This window comes from Lepisosteus platostomus, chromosome 26 (genome assembly GCF_059453375.1).
Source record: "Lepisosteus platostomus isolate fLepPlt1 chromosome 26, fLepPlt1.hap1, whole genome shotgun sequence".
In the NCBI taxonomy this organism is placed as follows: Eukaryota; Metazoa; Chordata; class Actinopteri; order Semionotiformes; family Lepisosteidae; genus Lepisosteus; species Lepisosteus platostomus.
The window spans coordinates 1,345,419-1,367,372 of NC_142636.1; positions in this window are offsets into that span (position 1 = coordinate 1,345,419).

Consider the following 21,954-nt stretch of genomic DNA (forward strand, 5'->3'; position numbering starts at 1 on the left):
ATAGAATTTTGCCCTCTGTTGCACTTTTTGCTGCACTTTAAATGACAAAATGAAGAGAGTTTACCCATTAGAACATGTATTCTTCACACTTTTCATCTGGCTCAGTTTTGGATAAAATCACTGGATAGGGCAATATACAAAAAGGTGACCAAAACTGTCCGAAAACTTAAAGTGCAGATAGGAGCAAATTATCACACATCCTAAAGATAACTGGGGGCCCGGAATGCAGCACTAGCAGTAAAAAACTTCTACCTGTTGTGGGAATGCTAACCCTAACCCTAGCTAGGGTTTCAAATGTGCATTCCAGCAGGGTATCTCAGAAGCCCTCCAAACATCAAAGTTGAATTTTCTCCTCAAACTCCAAAAAATCAGTCTCAAACTATCAAAACGGTTTCTAAAACCTCTAGGAAAAGTATCTTCATTAATATTCTGTCTGGCTTAGGCAAATTTTCATAAAGCTGAAAAATGCTGTTAAATGGTAGTTAAATCGGCATGCTTTTAATGCCTGGCTAGGGTTAGGGTTACAAGAACCATAGAATTTTGCCCTCTGTTGCACTTTTAGCTGCACTTTAAATGACAAAATGAAGAGAGTTTACCCATTAGAACATGTATTCTTCACACTTTTCATCTGGCTCAGTTTCGGATAAAATCACTGGATAGGGCAATATACAAAAAGGTAACCAAAACTGTCCGAAAACTTAAAGTGCAGATAGGAGCAAATTATCACACATCCTAAAGATAACTGGGGGCCCGGAATGCAGCACTAGCAGTAAAAAACTTCTACCTGTTGTGGGAATGCTAACCCTAACCCTAGCTAGGGTTTCAAATGTACATTCCGGCAGGGTGTCTCAGAAGCCCTCCAAACATCAAAGTTGAATTTTTTCCTCAAACTCCAAAAAATCAGTCTCAAACTATCAAAACGGTTTCTAAAACCTCTAGGAAAAGTATCTTCTTTAATATTCTGTCTGGCTTAGTCAAATTTTCATAAAGCTGAAAAATGCTGTTAAATGGTAGTTAAATCGGCATGCTTTTAATGCCTGGCTAGGGTTAGGGTTACAAGAACCATAGAATTTTGCCCTCTGTTGCACTTTTAGCTGCACTTTAAATGACAAAATGAAGAGAGTTTACCCATTAGAACATGTATTCTTCACACTTTTCATCTGGCTCAGTTTTGGATAAAATCACTGGATAGGGCAATATACAAAAAGGTAACCAAAACTGTCCGAAAACTTAAAGTGCAGATAGGAGCAAATTATCACACATCCTAAAGATAACTGGGGGCCCGGAATGCAGCACTAGCAGTAAAAAACTTCTACCTTTTGTGGGAATGCTAACCCTAACCCTAGCTAGGATTTCAAATGTACATTCCGGCAGGGTGTCTCAGAAGCCCTCCAAACATCAAAGTTGAATTTTTTCCTCAAACTCCAAAAAATCAGTCTCAAACTATCAAAACGGTTTCTAAAACTTCTAGGAAATGTATCTTCTTTAATATTCTGTCTGGTTTAGGCAAATTTTCATGAAGCTGAAAAATGCTGTTAAATGGTAGTTAAATCGGCATGCTTTTAATGCCTGGCTAGGGTTAGGGTTACAAGAACCATAGAATTTTGCCCGCTGTTGCACTTTTAGCTGCACTTTAACTGACAAAATGAAGAGAGTTTACCCATTAGAACAGGTATTCTTCACACTTTTCATCTGGCTCAGTTTTGGATAAAATCACTGGATAGGGCAATATACAAAAAGGTGACCAAAACTGTCCGAAAACTAAAAGTGCAGATAGGAGCAAATTATCACGCATCCTAAAGATAACTGGGGACCCGGAATGCAGCACTGACAGTAAAAAACTTCTACCTGTTGTGGGAATGCTAACCCTAACCCTAGCTAGGGTTTCAAATGTGCATTCCAGCAGGGTATCTCAGAAGCCCTCCAAACATCAAAGTTGAATTTTTTCCTCAAACTCCAAAAAATCAGTCTCAAACTATCAAAACGGTTTCTAAAACCTCTAGGAAAAGTATCTTCTTTAATATTCTTTCTGGTTTAGGCAAATTTTCATAAAGCTGAAAAATGCTGTTAAATGGTAGTTAAATCGGCATGCTTTTAATGCCTGGCTAGGGTTAGGGTTACAAGAACCATAGAATTTTGCCCTCTGTTGCACTTTTTGCTGCACTTTAAATGACAAAATGAAGAGAGTTTACCCATTAGAACATGTATTCTTCACACTTTTCATCTGGCTCAGTTTTGGATAAAATCACTGGATAGGGCAATATACAAAAAGGTGACCAAAACTGTCCGAAAACTTAAAGTGCAGATAGGAGCAAATTATCACACATCCTAAAGATAACTGGGGGCCCGGAATGCAGCACTAGCAGTAAAAAACTTCTACCTGTTGTGGGAATGCTAACCCTAACCCTAGCTAGGGTTTCAAATGTGCATTCCAGCAGGGTATCTCAGAAGCCCTCCAAACATCAAAGTTGAATTTTCTCCTCAAACTCCAAAAAATCAGTCTCAAACTATCAAAACGGTTTCTAAAACCTCTAGGAAAAGTATCTTCATTAATATTCTGTCTGGCTTAGGCAAATTTTCATAAAGCTGAAAAATGCTGTTAAATGGTAGTTAAATCGGCATGCTTTTAATGCCTGGCTAGGGTTAGGGTTACAAGAACCATAGAATTTTGCCCTCTGTTGCACTTTTAGCTGCACTTTAAATGACAAAATGAAGAGAGTTTACCCATTAGAACATGTATTCTTCACACTTTTCATCTGGCTCAGTTTCTTATAAAATCACTGGATAGGGCAATATACAAAAAGGTAACCAAAACTGTCCGAAAACTTAAAGTGCAGATAGGAGCAAATTATCACACATCCTAAAGATAACTGGGGGCCCGGAATGCAGCACTAGCAGTAAAAAACTTCTACCTGTTGTGGGAATGCTAACCCTAACCCTAGCTAGGGTTTCAAATGTACATTCCGGCAGGGTGTCTCAGAAGCCCTCCAAACATCAAAGTTGAATTTTTTCCTCAAACTCCAAAAAATCAGTCTCAAACTATCAAAACGGTTTCTAAAACTTCTAGGAAATATATCTTCTTTAATATTCTGTCTGGTTTAGGCAAATTTTCATAAAGCTGAAAAATGCTGTTAAATGGTAGTTAAATCGGCATGCTTTTAATGCCTGGCTAGGGTTAGGGTTACAAGAAGCAAAGAATTTTGCCCGCTGTTGCACTTTTAGCTGCACTTTAAATGACAAAATGAAGAGAGTTTACCCATTAGAACAGGTATTCTTCACACTTTTCATCTGGCTCAGTTTTGGATAAAATCACTGGATAGGGCAATATACAAAAAGGTAACCAAAACTGTCCGAAAACTTAAAGTGCAGATAGGAGCAAATTATCACACATCCTAAAGATAACTGGGGGCCCGGAATGCAGCACTAGCAGTAAAAAACTTCTACCTGTTGTGGGAATGCTAACCCTAACCCTAGCTAGGATTTCAAATGTACATTCCGGCAGGGTGTCTCAGAAGCCCTCCAAACATCAAAGTTGAATTTTTTCCTCAAACTCCAAAAAATCAGTCTCAAACTATCAAAACGGTTTCTAAAACTTCTAGGAAATGTATCTTCTTTAATATTCTGTCTGGTTTAGGCAAATTTTCATGAAGCTGAAAAATGCTGTTAAATGGTAGTAAAATCGGCATGCTTTTAATGCCTGGCTAGGGTTAGGGTTACAAGAACCATAGAATTTTGCCCGCTGTTGCACTTTTAGCTGCACTTTAAATGACAAAATGAAGAGAGTTTACCCATTAGAACAGGTATTCTTCACACTTTTCATCTGGCTCAGTTTTGGATAAAATCACTGGATAGGGCAATATACAAAAAGGTGACCAAAACTGTCCGAAAACTAAAAGTGCAGATAGGAGCAAATTATCACGCATCCTAAAGATAACTGGGGACCCGGAATGCAGCACTGACAGTAAAAAACTTCTACCTGTTGTGGGAATGCTAACCCTAACCCTAGCTAGGGTTTCAAATGTGCATTCCAGCAGGGTATCTCAGAAGCCCTCCAAACATCAAAGTTGAATTTTTTCCTCAAACTCCAAAAAATCAGTCTCAAACTATCAAAACGGTTTCTAAAACCTCTAGGAAAAGTATCTTCTTTAATATTCTTTCTGGTTTAGGCAAATTTTCATAAAGCTGAAAAATGCTGTTAAATGGTAGTTAAATCGGCATGCTTTTAATGCCTGGCTAGGGTTAGGGTTACAAGAACCATAGAATTTTGCCCTCTGTTGCACTTTTTGCTGCACTTTAAATGACAAAATGAAGAGAGTTTACCCATTAGAACATGTATTCTTCACACTTTTCATCTGGCTCAGTTTTGGATAAAATCACTGGATAGGGCAATATACAAAAAGGTGACCAAAACTGTCCGAAAACTTAAAGTGCAGATAGGAGCAAATTATCACACATCCTAAAGATAACTGGGGGCCCGGAATGCAGCACTAGCAGTAAAAAACTTCTACCTGTTGTGGGAATGCTAACCCTAACCCTAGCTAGGGTTTCAAATGTGCATTCCAGCAGGGTATCTCAGAAGCCCTCCAAACATCAAAGTTGAATTTTCTCCTCAAACTCCAAAAAATCAGTCTCAAACTATCAAAACGGTTTCTAAAACCTCTAGGAAAAGTATCTTCATTAATATTCTGTCTGGCTTAGGCAAATTTTCATAAAGCTGAAAAATGCTGTTAAATGGTAGTTAAATCGGCATGCTTTTAATGCCTGGCTAGGGTTAGGGTTACAAGAACCATAGAATTTTGCCCTCTGTTGCACTTTTAGCTGCACTTTAAATGACAAAATGAAGAGAGTTTACCCATTAGAACATGTATTCTTCACACTTTTCATCTGGCTCAGTTTCTTATAAAATCACTGGATAGGGCAATATACAAAAAGGTAACCAAAACTGTCCGAAAACTTAAAGTGCAGATAGGAGCAAATTATCACACATCCTAAAGATAACTGGGGGCCCGGAATGCAGCACTAGCAGTAAAAAACTTCTACCTGTTGTGGGAATGCTAACCCTAACCCTAGCTAGGGTTTCAAATGTGCATTCCAGCAGGGTATCTCAGAAGCCCTCCAAACATCAAAGTTGAATTTTTTCCTCAAACTCCAAAAAATCAGTCTCAAACTATCAAAACGGTTTCTAAAACCTCTAGGAAAAGTATCTTCTTTAATATTCTTTCTGGTTTAGGCAAATTTTCATAAAGCTGAAAAATGCTGTTAAATGGTAGTTAAATCGGCATGCTTTTAATGCCTGGCTAGGGTTAGGGTTACAAGAACCATAGAATTTTGCCCTCTGTTGCACTTTTTGCTGCACTTTAAATGACAAAATGAAGAGAGTTTACCCATTAGAACATGTATTCTTCACACTTTTCATCTGGCTCAGTTTCTTATAAAATCACTGGATAGGGCAATATACAAAAAGGTAACCAAAACTGTCCGAAAACTTAAAGTGCAGATAGGAGCAAATTATCACACATCCTAAAGATAACTGGGGGCCCGGAATGCAGCACTAGCAGTAAAAAACTTCTACCTGTTGTGGGAATGCTAACCCTAACCCTAGCTAGGGTTTCAAATGTACATTCCGGCAGGGTGTCTCAGAAGCCCTCCAAACATCAAAGTTGAATTTTTTCCTCAAACTCCAAAAAATCAGTCTCAAACTATCAAAACGGTTTCTAAAACTTCTAGGAAATATATCTTCTTTAATATTCTGTCTGGTTTAGGCAAATTTTCATAAAGCTGAAAAATGCTGTTAAATGGTAGTTAAATCGGCATGCTTTTAATGCCTGGCTAGGGTTAGGGTTACAAGAAGCAAAGAATTTTGCCCGCTGTTGCACTTTTAGCTGCACTTTAAATGACAAAATGAAGAGAGTTTACCCATTAGAACAGGTATTCTTCACACTTTTCATCTGGCTCAGTTTTGGATAAAATCACTGGATAGGGCAATATACAAAAAGGTAACCAAAACTGTCCGAAAACTTAAAGTGCAGATAGGAGCAAATTATCACACATCCTAAAGATAACTGGGGGCCCGGAATGCAGCACTAGCAGTAAAAAACTTCTACCTGTTGTGGGAATGCTAACCCTAACCCTAGCTAGGATTTCAAATGTACATTCCGGCAGGGTGTCTCAGAAGCCCTCCAAACATCAAAGTTGAATTTTTTCCTCAAACTCCAAAAAATCAGTCTCAAACTATCAAAACGGTTTCTAAAACTTCTAGGAAATGTATCTTCTTTAATATTCTGTCTGGTTTAGGCAAATTTTCATGAAGCTGAAAAATGCTGTTAAATGGTAGTAAAATCGGCATGCTTTTAATGCCTGGCTAGGGTTAGGGTTACAAGAACCATAGAATTTTGCCCGCTGTTGCACTTTTAGCTGCACTTTAAATGACAAAATGAAGAGAGTTTACCCATTAGAACAGGTATTCTTCACACTTTTCATCTGGCTCAGTTTTGGATAAAATCACTGGATAGGGCAATATACAAAAAGGTGACCAAAACTGTCCGAAAACTAAAAGTGCAGATAGGAGCAAATTATCACGCATCCTAAAGATAACTGGGGACCCGGAATGCAGCACTGACAGTAAAAAACTTCTACCTGTTGTGGGAATGCTAACCCTAACCCTAGCTAGGGTTTCAAATGTGCATTCCAGCAGGGTATCTCAGAAGCCCTCCAAACATCAAAGTTGAATTTTTTCCTCAAACTCCAAAAAATCAGTCTCAAACTATCAAAACGGTTTCTAAAACCTCTAGGAAAAGTATCTTCTTTAATATTCTTTCTGGTTTAGGCAAATTTTCATAAAGCTGAAAAATGCTGTTAAATGGTAGTTAAATCGGCATGCTTTTAATGCCTGGCTAGGGTTAGGGTTACAAGAACCATAGAATTTTGCCCTCTGTTGCACTTTTTGCTGCACTTTAAATGACAAAATGAAGAGAGTTTACCCATTAGAACATGTATTCTTCACACTTTTCATCTGGCTCAGTTTTGGATAAAATCACTGGATAGGGCAATATACAAAAAGGTGACCAAAACTGTCCGAAAACTTAAAGTGCAGATAGGAGCAAATTATCACACATCCTAAAGATAACTGGGGGCCCGGAATGCAGCACTAGCAGTAAAAAACTTCTACCTGTTGTGGGAATGCTAACCCTAACCCTAGCTAGGGTTTCAAATGTGCATTCCAGCAGGGTATCTCAGAAGCCCTCCAAACATCAAAGTTGAATTTTCTCCTCAAACTCCAAAAAATCAGTCTCAAACTATCAAAACGGTTTCTAAAACCTCTAGGAAAAGTATCTTCATTAATATTCTGTCTGGCTTAGGCAAATTTTCATAAAGCTGAAAAATGCTGTTAAATGGTAGTTAAATCGGCATGCTTTTAATGCCTGGCTAGGGTTAGGGTTACAAGAACCATAGAATTTTGCCCTCTGTTGCACTTTTAGCTGCACTTTAAATGACAAAATGAAGAGAGTTTACCCATTAGAACATGTATTCTTCACACTTTTCATCTGGCTCAGTTTCTTATAAAATCACTGGATAGGGCAATATACAAAAAGGTAACCAAAACTGTCCGAAAACTTAAAGTGCAGATAGGAGCAAATTATCACACATCCTAAAGATAACTGGGGGCCCGGAATGCAGCACTAGCAGTAAAAAACTTCTACCTGTTGTGGGAATGCTAACCCTAACCCTAGCTAGGGTTTCAAATGTACATTCCGGCAGGGTGTCTCAGAAGCCCTCCAAACATCAAAGTTGAATTTTTTCCTCAAACTCCAAAAAATCAGTCTCAAACTATCAAAACGGTTTCTAAAACTTCTAGGAAATATATCTTCTTTAATATTCTGTCTGGTTTAGGCAAATTTTCATAAAGCTGAAAAATGCTGTTAAATGGTAGTTAAATCGGCATGCTTTTAATGCCTGGCTAGGGTTAGGGTTACAAGAAGCAAAGAATTTTGCCCGCTGTTGCACTTTTAGCTGCACTTTAAATGACAAAATGAAGAGAGTTTACCCATTAGAACAGGTATTCTTCACACTTTTCATCTGGCTCAGTTTTGGATAAAATCACTGGATAGGGCAATATACAAAAAGGTAACCAAAACTGTCCGAAAACTTAAAGTGCAGATAGGAGCAAATTATCACACATCCTAAAGATAACTGGGGGCCCGGAATGCAGCACTAGCAGTAAAAAACTTCTACCTGTTGTGGGAATGCTAACCCTAACCCTAGCTAGGATTTCAAATGTACATTCCGGCAGGGTGTCTCAGAAGCCCTCCAAACATCAAAGTTGAATTTTTTCCTCAAACTCCAAAAAATCAGTCTCAAACTATCAAAACGGTTTCTAAAACTTCTAGGAAATGTATCTTCTTTAATATTCTGTCTGGTTTAGGCAAATTTTCATGAAGCTGAAAAATGCTGTTAAATGGTAGTAAAATCGGCATGCTTTTAATGCCTGGCTAGGGTTAGGGTTACAAGAACCATAGAATTTTGCCCGCTGTTGCACTTTTAGCTGCACTTTAAATGACAAAATGAAGAGAGTTTACCCATTAGAACAGGTATTCTTCACAATTTTCATCTGGCTCAGTTTTGGATAAAATCACTGGATAGGGCAATATACAAAAAGGTGACCAAAACTGTCCGAAAACTTAAAGTGCAGATAGGAGCAAATTATCACACATCCTAAAGATAACTGGGGGCCCGGAATGCAGCACTAGCAGTAAAAAACTTCTAGCTGTTGTGGGAATGCTAACCCTAACCCTAGCTAGGGTTTCAAATGTACATTCCGGTAGGGTGTCTCAGAAGCCCTCCAAACATCAAAGTTGAATTTTTTCCTCAAACTCCAAAAAATCAGTCTCAAACTATCAAAACGGTTTCTAAAACTTCTCGGAAATGTATCTTCTTTAATATTCTGTCTTGTTCAGGCAAATTTTCATGAAGCTGAAAAATGCTGTCAAATGGTAGTTAAATCGGCATGCTTTTAATCCCTGGCTAGGATTAGGGTTACAAGAACCATAGAATTGTGCCCGCTGTTGCACTTTTAGCTGCACTTTAAATGACAAAATGAAGAGAGTTTACCCATTAGAACAAGTATTCTTCACACTTTTCATCTGGCTCAGTTTTGGATAAAATCACTGGATAGGGCAATATACAAAAAGGTGACCAAAACTGTCCGAAAACTAAAAGTGCAGATAGGAGCAAATTATCACGCATCCTAAAGATAACTGGGGACCCGGAATGCAGCACTGACAGTAAAAAACTTCTACCTGTTGTGGGAATGCTAACCCTAACCCTAGCTAGAGTTTCAAATGTGCATTCCAGCAGGGTATCTCAGAAGCCCTCCAAACATCAAAGTTGAATTTTCTCCTCAAGCTCCAAAAAATCAGTCTCAAACTATCAAAACGGTTTCTAAAACCTCTAGGAAAAGTATCTTCTTTAATATTCTGTCTGGCTTAGGCAAATTTTCATAAAGCTGAAAAATGTTGTTAAATGGTAGTTAAATCGGCATGCTTTTAATGCCTGGCTAGGGTTAGGGTTACAAGAACCATAGAATTTTGCCCTCTGTTGCACTTTTAGCTGCACTTTAAATGACAAAATGAAGAGAGTTTACCCATTAGAACATGTATTCTTCACACTTTTCATCTGGCTCAGTTTCTTATAAAATCACTGGATAGGGCAATATACAAAAAGGTGACCAAAACTGTCCGAAAACTTAAAGTGCAGATAGGAGCAAATTATCACACATCCTAAAGATAACTGGGGGCCCGGAATGCAGCACTAGCAGTAAAAAACTTCTACCTGTTGTGGGAATGCTAACCCTAACCCTAGCTAGGGTTTCAAATGTGCATTCCAGCAGGGTATCTCAGAAGCCCTCCAAACATCAAAGTTGAATTTTCTCCTCAAACTCCAAAAAATCAGTCTCAAACTATCAAAACGGTTTCTAAAACCTCTAGGAAAAGTATCTTCATTAATATTCTGTCTGGCTTAGGCAAATTTTCATAAAGCTGAAAAATGCTGTTAAATGGTAGTTAAATCGGCATGCTTTTAATGCCTGGCTAGGGTTAGGGTTACAAGAACCATAGAATTTTGCCCTCTGTTGCACTTTTAGCTGCACTTTAAATGACAAAATGAAGAGAGTTTACCCATTAGAACATGTATTCTTCACACTTTTCATCTGGCTCAGTTTCTTATAAAATCACTGGATAGGGCAATATACAAAAAGGTAACCAAAACTGTCCGAAAACTTAAAGTGCAGATAGGAGCAAATTATCACACATCCTAAAGATAACTGGGGGCCCGGAATGCAGCACTAGCAGTAAAAAACTTCTACCTGTTGTGGGAATGCTAACCCTAACCCTAGCTAGGGTTTCAAATGTACATTCCGGCAGGGTGTCTCAGAAGCCCTCCAAACATCAAAGTTGAATTTTTTCCTCAAACTCCAAAAAATCAGTCTCAAACTATCAAAACGGTTTCTAAAACTTCTAGGAAATATATCTTCTTTAATATTCTGTCTGGTTTAGGCAAATTTTCATAAAGCTGAAAAATGCTGTTAAATGGTAGTTAAATCGGCATGCTTTTAATGCCTGGCTAGGGTTAGGGTTACAAGAAGCAAAGAATTTTGCCCGCTGTTGCACTTTTAGCTGCACTTTAAATGACAAAATGAAGAGAGTTTACCCATTAGAACAGGTATTCTTCACACTTTTCATCTGGCTCAGTTTTGGATAAAATCACTGGATAGGGCAATATACAAAAAGGTAACCAAAACTGTCCGAAAACTTAAAGTGCAGATAGGAGCAAATTATCACACATCCTAAAGATAACTGGGGGCCCGGAATGCAGCACTAGCAGTAAAAAACTTCTACCTGTTGTGGGAATGCTAACCCTAACCCTAGCTAGGATTTCAAATGTACATTCCGGCAGGGTGTCTCAGAAGCCCTCCAAACATCAAAGTTGAATTTTTTCCTCAAACTCCAAAAAATCAGTCTCAAACTATCAAAACGGTTTCTAAAACTTCTAGGAAATGTATCTTCTTTAATATTCTGTCTGGTTTAGGCAAATTTTCATGAAGCTGAAAAATGCTGTTAAATGGTAGTAAAATCGGCATGCTTTTAATGCCTGGCTAGGGTTAGGGTTACAAGAACCATAGAATTTTGCCCGCTGTTGCACTTTTAGCTGCACTTTAAATGACAAAATGAAGAGAGTTTACCCATTAGAACAGGTATTCTTCACACTTTTCATCTGGCTCAGTTTTGGATAAAATCACTGGATAGGGCAATATACAAAAAGGTGACCAAAACTGTCCGAAAACTAAAAGTGCAGATAGGAGCAAATTATCACGCATCCTAAAGATAACTGGGGACCCGGAATGCAGCACTGACAGTAAAAAACTTCTACCTGTTGTGGGAATGCTAACCCTAACCCTAGCTAGGGTTTCAAATGTGCATTCCAGCAGGGTATCTCAGAAGCCCTCCAAACATCAAAGTTGAATTTTTTCCTCAAACTCCAAAAAATCAGTCTCAAACTATCAAAACGGTTTCTAAAACCTCTAGGAAAAGTATCTTCTTTAATATTCTTTCTGGTTTAGGCAAATTTTCATAAAGCTGAAAAATGCTGTTAAATGGTAGTTAAATCGGCATGCTTTTAATGCCTGGCTAGGGTTAGGGTTACAAGAACCATAGAATTTTGCCCTCTGTTGCACTTTTTGCTGCACTTTAAATGACAAAATGAAGAGAGTTTACCCATTAGAACATGTATTCTTCACACTTTTCATCTGGCTCAGTTTTGGATAAAATCACTGGATAGGGCAATATACAAAAAGGTGACCAAAACTGTCCGAAAACTTAAAGTGCAGATAGGAGCAAATTATCACACATCCTAAAGATAACTGGGGGCCCGGAATGCAGCACTAGCAGTAAAAAACTTCTACCTGTTGTGGGAATGCTAACCCTAACCCTAGCTAGGGTTTCAAATGTGCATTCCAGCAGGGTATCTCAGAAGCCCTCCAAACATCAAAGTTGAATTTTCTCCTCAAACTCCAAAAAATCAGTCTCAAACTATCAAAACGGTTTCTAAAACCTCTAGGAAAAGTATCTTCATTAATATTCTGTCTGGCTTAGGCAAATTTTCATAAAGCTGAAAAATGCTGTTAAATGGTAGTTAAATCGGCATGCTTTTAATGCCTGGCTAGGGTTAGGGTTACAAGAACCATAGAATTTTGCCCTCTGTTGCACTTTTAGCTGCACTTTAAATGACAAAATGAAGAGAGATTACCCATTAGAACATGTATTCTTCACACTTTTCATCTGGCTCAGTTTCTTATAAAATCACTGGATAGGGCAATATACAAAAAGGTAACCAAAACTGTCCGAAAACTTAAAGTGCAGATAGGAGCAAATTATCACACATCCTAAAGATAACTGGGGGCCCGGAATGCAGCACTAGCAGTAAAAAACTTCTACCTGTTGTGGGAATGCTAACCCTAACCCTAGCTAGGGTTTCAAATGTTCATTCCAGCAGGGTATCTCAGAAGCCCTCCAAACATCAAAGTTGAATTTTTTCCTCAAACTCCAAAAAATCAGTCTCAAACTATCAAAACGGTTTCTAAAACCTCTAGGAAAAGTATCTTCTTTAATATTCTTTCTGGTTTAGGCAAATTTTCATAAAGCTGAAAAATGCTGTTAAATGGTAGTTAAATCGGCATGCTTTTAATGCCTGGCTAGGGTTAGGGTTACAAGAACCATAGAATTTTGCCCTCTGTTGCACTTTTTGCTGCACTTTAAATGACAAAATGAAGAGAGTTTACCCATTAGAACATGTATTCTTCACACTTTTCATCTGGCTCAGTTTTGGATAAAATCACTGGATAGGGCAATATACAAAAAGGTGACCAAAACTGTCCGAAAACTTAAAGTGCAGATAGGAGCAAATTATCACACATCCTAAAGATAACTGGGGGCCCGGAATGCAGCACTAGCAGTAAAAAACTTCTACCTGTTGTGGGAATGCTAACCCTAACCCTAGCTAGGGTTTCAAATGTGCATTCCAGCAGGGTATCTCAGAAGCCCTCCAAACATCAAAGTTGAATTTTCTCCTCAAACTCCAAAAAATCAGTCTCAAACTATCAAAACGGTTTCTAAAACCTCTAGGAAAAGTATCTTCATTAATATTCTGTCTGGCTTAGGCAAATTTTCATAAAGCTGAAAAATGCTGTTAAATGGTAGTTAAATCGGCATGCTTTTAATGCCTGGCTAGGGTTAGGGTTACAAGAACCATAGAATTTTGCCCTCTGTTGCACTTTTAGCTGCACTTTAAATGACAAAATGAAGAGAGTTTACCCATTAGAACATGTATTCTTCACACTTTTCATCTGGCTCAGTTTCTTATAAAATCACTGGATAGGGCAATATACAAAAAGGTAACCAAAACTGTCCGAAAACTTAAAGTGCAGATAGGAGCAAATTATCACACATCCTAAAGATAACTGGGGGCCCGGAATGCAGCACTAGCAGTAAAAAACTTCTACCTGTTGTGGGAATGCTAACCCTAACCCTAGCTAGGGTTTCAAATGTACATTCCGGCAGGGTGTCTCAGAAGCCCTCCAAACATCAAAGTTGAATTTTTTCCTCAAACTCCAAAAAATCAGTCTCAAACTATCAAAACGGTTTCTAAAACTTCTAGGAAATATATCTTCTTTAATATTCTGTCTGGTTTAGGCAAATTTTCATAAAGCTGAAAAATGCTGTTAAATGGTAGTTAAATCGGCATGCTTTTAATGCCTGGCTAGGGTTAGGGTTACAAGAAGCAAAGAATTTTGCCCGCTGTTGCACTTTTAGCTGCACTTTAAATGACAAAATGAAGAGAGTTTACCCATTAGAACAGGTATTCTTCACACTTTTCATCTGGCTCAGTTTTGGATAAAATCACTGGATAGGGCAATATACAAAAAGGTAACCAAAACTGTCCGAAAACTTAAAGTGCAGATAGGAGCAAATTATCACACATCCTAAAGATAACTGGGGGCCCGGAATGCAGCACTAGCAGTAAAAAACTTCTACCTGTTGTGGGAATGCTAACCCTAACCCTAGCTAGGATTTCAAATGTACATTCCGGCAGGGTGTCTCAGAAGCCCTCCAAACATCAAAGTTGAATTTTTTCCTCAAACTCCAAAAAATCAGTCTCAAACTATCAAAACGGTTTCTAAAACTTCTAGGAAATGTATCTTCTTTAATATTCTGTCTGGTTTAGGCAAATTTTCATGAAGCTGAAAAATGCTGTTAAATGGTAGTAAAATCGGCATGCTTTTAATGCCTGGCTAGGGTTAGGGTTACAAGAACCATAGAATTTTGCCCGCTGTTGCACTTTTAGCTGCACTTTAAATGACAAAATGAAGAGAGTTTACCCATTAGAACAGGTATTCTTCACACTTTTCATCTGGCTCAGTTTTGGATAAAATCACTGGATAGGGCAATATACAAAAAGGTGACCAAAACTGTCCGAAAACTAAAAGTGCAGATAGGAGCAAATTATCACGCATCCTAAAGATAACTGGGGACCCGGAATGCAGCACTGACAGTAAAAAACTTCTACCTGTTGTGGGAATGCTAACCCTAACCCTAGCTAGGGTTTCAAATGTGCATTCCAGCAGGGTATCTCAGAAGCCCTCCAAACATCAAAGTTGAATTTTTTCCTCAAACTCCAAAAAATCAGTCTCAAACTATCAAAACGGTTTCTAAAACCTCTAGGAAAAGTATCTTCTTTAATATTCTTTCTGGTTTAGGCAAATTTTCATAAAGCTGAAAAATGCTGTTAAATGGTAGTTAAATCGGCATGCTTTTAATGCCTGGCTAGGGTTAGGGTTACAAGAACCATAGAATTTTGCCCTCTGTTGCACTTTTTGCTGCACTTTAAATGACAAAATGAAGAGAGTTTACCCATTAGAACATGTATTCTTCACACTTTTCATCTGGCTCAGTTTTGGATAAAATCACTGGATAGGGCAATATACAAAAAGGTGACCAAAACTGTCCGAAAACTTAAAGTGCAGATAGGAGCAAATTATCACACATCCTAAAGATAACTGGGGGCCCGGAATGCAGCACTAGCAGTAAAAAACTTCTACCTGTTGTGGGAATGCTAACCCTAACCCTAGCTAGGGTTTCAAATGTGCATTCCAGCAGGGTATCTCAGAAGCCCTCCAAACATCAAAGTTGAATTTTCTCCTCAAACTCCAAAAAATCAGTCTCAAACTATCAAAACGGTTTCTAAAACCTCTAGGAAAAGTATCTTCATTAATATTCTGTCTGGCTTAGGCAAATTTTCATAAAGCTGAAAAATGCTGTTAAATGGTAGTTAAATCGGCATGCTTTTAATGCCTGGCTAGGGTTAGGGTTACAAGAACCATAGAATTTTGCCCTCTGTTGCACTTTTAGCTGCACTTTAAATGACAAAATGAAGAGAGTTTACCCATTAGAACATGTATTCTTCACACTTTTCATCTGGCTCAGTTTCTTATAAAATCACTGGATAGGGCAATATACAAAAAGGTAACCAAAACTGTCCGAAAACTTAAAGTGCAGATAGGAGCAAATTATCACACATCCTAAAGATAACTGGGGGCCCGGAATGCAGCACTAGCAGTAAAAAACTTCTACCTGTTGTGGGAATGCTAACCCTAACCCTAGCTAGGGTTTCAAATGTACATTCCGGCAGGGTGTCTCAGAAGCCCTCCAAACATCAAAGTTGAATTTTTTCCTCAAACTCCAAAAAATCAGTCTCAAACTATCAAAACGGTTTCTAAAACTTCTAGGAAATATATCTTCTTTAATATTCTGTCTGGTTTAGGCAAATTTTCATAAAGCTGAAAAATGCTGTTAAATGGTAGTTAAATCGGCATGCTTTTAATGCCTGGCTAGGGTTAGGGTTACAAGAAGCAAAGAATTTTGCCCGCTGTTGCACTTTTAGCTGCACTTTAAATGACAAAATGAAGAGAGTTTACCCATTAGAACAGGTATTCTTCACACTTTTCATCTGGCTCAGTTTTGGATAAAATCACTGGATAGGGCAATATACAAAAAGGTGACCAAAACTGTCCGAAAACTAAAAGTGCAGATAGGAGCAAATTATCACGCATCCTAAAGATAACTGGGGACCCGGAATGCAGCACTGACAGTAAAAAACTTCTACCTGTTGTGGGAATGCTAACCCTAACCCTAGCTAGGGTTTCAAATGTGCATTCCAGCAGGGTATCTCAGAAGCCCTCCAAACATCAAAGTTGAATTTTTTCCTCAAACTCCAAAAAATCAGTCTCAAACTATCAAAACGGTTTCTAAAACCTCTAGGAAAAGTATCTTCTTTAATATTCTTTCTGGTTTAGGCAAATTTTCATAAAGCTGAAAAATGCTGTTAAATGGTAGTTAAATCGGCATGCTTTTAATGCCTGGCTAGGGTTAGGGTTACAAGAACCATAGAATTTTGCCCTCTGTTGCACTTTTTGCTGCACTTTAAATGACAAAATGAAGAGAGTTTACCCATTAGAACATGTATTCTTCACACTTTTCATCTGGCTCAGTTTTGGATAAAATCACTGGATAGGGCAATATACAAAAAGGTGACCAAAACTGTCCGAAAACTTAAAGTGCAGATAGGAGCAAATTATCACACATCCTAAAGATAACTGGGGGCCCGGAATGCAGCACTAGCAGTAAAAAACTTCTACCTGTTGTGGGAATGCTAACCCTAACCCTAGCTAGGGTTTCAAATGTGCATTCCAGCAGGGTATCTCAGAAGCCCTCCAAACATCAAAGTTGAATTTTCTCCTCAAACTCCAAAAAATCAGTCTCAAACTATCAAAACGGTTTCTAAAACCTCTAGGAAAAGTATCTTCATTAATATTCTGTCTGGCTTAGGCAAATTTTCATAAAGCTGAAAAATGCTGTTAAATGGTAGTTAAATCGGCATGCTTTTAATGCCTGGCTAGGGTTAGGGTTACAAGAACCATAGAATTTTGCCCTCTGTTGCACTTTTAGCTGCACTTTAAATGACAAAATGAAGAGAGTTTACCCATTAGAACATGTATTCTTCACACTTTTCATCTGGCTCAGTTTCTTATAAAATCACTGGATAGGGCAATATACAAAAAGGTAACCAAAACTGTCCGAAAACTTAAAGTGCAGATAGGAGCAAATTATCACACATCCTAAAGATAACTGGGGGCCCGGAATGCAGCACTAGCAGTAAAAAACTTCTACCTGTTGTGGGAATGCTAACCCTAACCCTAGCTAGGGTTTCAAATGTGCATTCCAGCAGGGTATCTCAGAAGCCCTCCAAACATCAAAGTTGAATTTTTTCCTCAAACTCCAAAAAATCAGTCTCAAACTATCAAAACGGTTTCTAAAACCTCTAGGAAAAGTATCTTCTTTAATATTCTTTCTGGTTTAGGCAAATTTTCATAAAGCTGAAAAATGCTGTTAAATGGTAGTTAAATCGGCATGCTTTTAATGCCTGGCTAGGGTTAGGGTTACAAGAACCATAGAATTTTGCCCTCTGTTGCACTTTTTGCTGCACTTTAAATGACAAAATGAAGAGAGTTTACCCATTAGAACATGTATTCTTCACACTTTTCATCTGGCTCAGTTTTGGATAAAATCACTGGATAGGGCAATATACAAAAAGGTGACCAAAACTGTCCGAAAACTTAAAGTGCAGATAGGAGCAAATTATCACACATCCTAAAGATAACTGGGGGCCCGGAATGCAGCACTAGCAGTAAAAAACTTCTACCTGTTGTGGGAATGCTAACCCTAACCCTAGCTAGGGTTTCAAATGTGCATTCCAGCAGGGTATCTCAGAAGCCCTCCAAACATCAAAGTTGAATTTTCTCCTCAAACTCCAAAAAATCAGTCTCAAACTATCAAAACGGTTTCTAAAACCTCTAGGAAAAGTATCTTCATTAATATTCTGTCTGGCTTAGGCAAATTTTCATAAAGCTGAAAAATGCTGTTAAATGGTAGTTAAATCGGCATGCTTTTAATGCCTGGCTAGGGTTAGGGTTACAAGAACCATAGAATTTTGCCCTCTGTTGCACTTTTAGCTGCACTTTAAATGACAAAATGAAGAGAGTTTACCCATTAGAACATGTATTCTTCACACTTTTCATCTGGCTCAGTTTCTTATAAAATCACTGGATAGGGCAATATACAAAAAGGTAACCAAAACTGTCCGAAAACTTAAAGTGCAGATAGGAGCAAATTATCACACATCCTAAAGATAACTGGGGGCCCGGAATGCAGCACTAGCAGTAAAAAACTTCTACCTGTTGTGGGAATGCTAACCCTAACCCTAGCTAGGGTTTCAAATGTACATTCCGGCAGGGTGTCTCAGAAGCCCTCCAAACATCAAAGTTGAATTTTTTCCTCAAACTCCAAAAAATCAGTCTCAAACTATCAAAACGGTTTCTAAAACTTCTAGGAAATATATCTTCTTTAATATTCTGTCTGGTTTAGGCAAATTTTCATAAAGCTGAAAAATGCTGTTAAATGGTAGTTAAATCGGCATGCTTTTAATGCCTGGCTAGGGTTAGGGTTACAAGAAGCAAAGAATTTTGCCCGCTGTTGCACTTTTAGCTGCACTTTAAATGACAAAATGAAGAGAGTTTACCCATTAGAACAGGTATTCTTCACACTTTTCATCTGGCTCAGTTTTGGATAAAATCACTGGATAGGGCAATATACAAAAAGGTAACCAAAACTGTCCGAAAACTTAAAGTGCAGATAGGAGCAAATTATCACACATCCTAAAGATAACTGGGGGCCCGGAATGCAGCACTAGCAGTAAAAAACTTCTAGCTGTTGTGGGAATGCTAACCCTAACCCTAGCTAGGGTTTCAAATGTACATTCCGGTAGGGTGTCTCAGAAGCCCTCCAAACATCAAAGTTGAATTTTTTCCTCAAACTCCAAAAAATCAGTCTCAAACTATCAAAACGGTTTCTAAAACTTCTCGGAAATGTATCTTCTTTAATATTCTGTCTTGTTCAGGCAAATTTTCATGAAGCTGAAAAATGCTGTCAAATGGTAGTTAAATCGGCATGCTTTTAATCCCTGGCTAGGATTAGGGTTACAAGAACCATAGAATTGTGCCCGCTGTTGCACTTTTAGCTGCACTTTAAATGACAAAATGAAGAGAGTTTACCCATTAGAACAAGTATTCTTCACACTTTTCATCTGGCTCAGTTTTGGATAAAATCACTGGATAGGGCAATATACAAAAAGGTGACCAAAACTGTCCGAAAACTAAAAGTGCAGATAGGAGCAAATTATCACGCATCCTAAAGATAACTGGGGACCCGGAATGCAGCACTGACAGTAAAAAACTTCTACCTGTTGTGGGAATGCTAACCCTAACCCTAGCTAGAGTTTCAAATGTGCATTCCAGCAGGGTATCTCAGAAGCCCTCCAAACATCAAAGTTGAATTTTCTCCTCAAGCTCCAAAAAATCAGTCTCAAACTATCAAAACGGTTTCTAAAACCTCTAGGAAAAGTATCTTCTTTAATATTCTGTCTGGCTTAGGCAAATTTTCATAAAGCTGAAAAATGTTGTTAAATGGTAGTTAAATCGGCATGCTTTTAATGCCTGGCTAGGGTTAGGGTTACAAGAACCATAGAATTTTGCCCTCTGTTGCACTTTTAGCTGCACTTTAAATGACAAAATGAAGAGAGTTTACCCATTAGAACATGTATTCTTCACACTTTTCATCTGGCTCAGTTTCGGATAAAATCACTGGATAGGGCAATATACAAAAAGGTAACCAAAACTGTCCGAAAACTTAAAGTGCAGATAGGAGCAAATTATCACAGATCCTAAAGATAACTGGGGGCCCGGAATGCAGCACTAGCAGTAAAAAACTTCTACCTGTTGTGGGAATGCTAACCCTAACCCTAGCTAGGGTTTCAAATGTACATTCCGGCAGGGTGTCTCAGAAGCCCTCCAAACATCAAAGTTGAATTTTTTCCTCAAACTCCAAAAAATCAGTCTCAAACTATCAAAACGGTTTCTAAAACTTCTAGGAAATGTATCTTCTTTAATATTCTGTCTGGTTTAGGCAAATTTTCATGAAGCTGAAAAATGCTGTTAAATGGTAGTAAAATCGGCATGCTTTTAATGCCTGGCTAGGGTTAGGGTTACAAGAACCATAGAATTTTGCCCGCTGTTGCACCTTTAGCTGCACTTTAAATGACAAAATGAAGAGAGTTTACCCATTAGAACAGGTATTCTTCACACTTTTCATCTGGCTCAGTTTTGGATAAAATCACTGGATAGGTCAATATACAAAAAGGTGACCAAAACTGTCCGAAAACTAAAAGTGCAGATAGGAGCAAATTATCACGCATCCTAAAGATAACTGGGGACCCGGAATGCAGCACTGACAGTAAAAAACTTCTACCTGTTGTGGGAATGCTAACCCTAACCCTAGCTAGGGTTTCAAATGTGCATTCCAGCAGGGTATCTCAGAAGCCCTCCAAACATCAAAGTTGAATTTTCTCCTCAAACTCCAAAAAATCAGTCTCAAACTATCAAAACGGTTTCTAAAACCTCTAGGAAAAGTATCTTCATTAATATTCTGTCTGGCTTAGGCAAATTTTCATAAAGCTGAAAAATGCTGTTAAATGGTAGTTAAATCGGCATGCTTTTAATGCCTGGCTAGGGTTAGGGTTACAAGAACCATAGAATTTTGCCCTCTGTTGCACTTTTAGCTGCACTTTAAATGACAAAATGAAGAGAGTTTACCCATTAGAACATGTATTCTTCACACTTTTCATCTGGCTCAGTTTCTTATAAAATCACTGGATAGGGCAATATACAAAAAGGTAACCAAAACTGTCCGAAAACTTAAAGTGCAGATAGGAGCAAATTATCACACATCCTAAAGATAACTGGGGGCCCGGAATGCAGCACTAGCAGTAAAAAACTTCTACCTGTTGTGGGAATGCTAACCCTAACCCTAGCTAGGGTTTCAAATGTGCATTCCAGCAGGGTATCTCAGAAGCCCTCCAAACATCAAAGTTGAATTTTTTCCTCAAACTCCAAAAAATCAGTCTCAAACTATCAAAACGGTTTCTAAAACCTCTATTAAAAGTATCTTCTTTAATATTCTTTCTGGTTTAGGCAAATTTTCATAAAGCTGAAAAATGCTGTTAAATGGTAGTTAAATCGGCATGCTTTTAATGCCTGGCTAGGGTTAGGGTTACAAGAACCATAGAATTTTGCCCTCTGTTGCACTTTTTGCTGCACTTTAAATGACAAAATGAAGAGAGTTTACCCATTAGAACATGTATTCTTCACACTTTTCATCTGGCTCAGTTTTGGATAAAATCACTGGATAGGGCAATATACAAAAAGGTGACCAAAACTGTCCGAAAACTTAAAGTGCAGATAGGAGCAAATTATCACACATCCTAAAGATAACTGGGGGCCCGGAATGCAGCACTAGCAGTAAAAAACTTCTACCTGTTGTGGGAATGCTAACCCTAACCCTAGCTAGGGTTTCAAATGTGCATTCCAGCAGGGTATCTCAGAAGCCCTCCAAACATCAAAGTTGAATTTTCTCCTCAAACTCCAAAAAATCAGTCTCAAACTATCAAAACGGTTTCTAAAACCTCTAGGAAAAGTATCTTCATTAATATTCTGTCTGGCTTAGGCAAATTTTCATAAAGCTGAAAAATGCTGTTAAATGGTAGTTAAATCGGCATGCTTTTAATGCCTGTCTAGGGTTAGGGTTACAAGAACCATAGAATTTTGCCCTCTGTTGCACTTTTAGCTGCACTTTAAATGACAAAATGAAGAGAGTTTACCCATTAGAACATGTATTCTTCACACTTTTCATCTGGCTCAGTTTCGGATAAAATCACTGGATAGGGCAATATACAAAA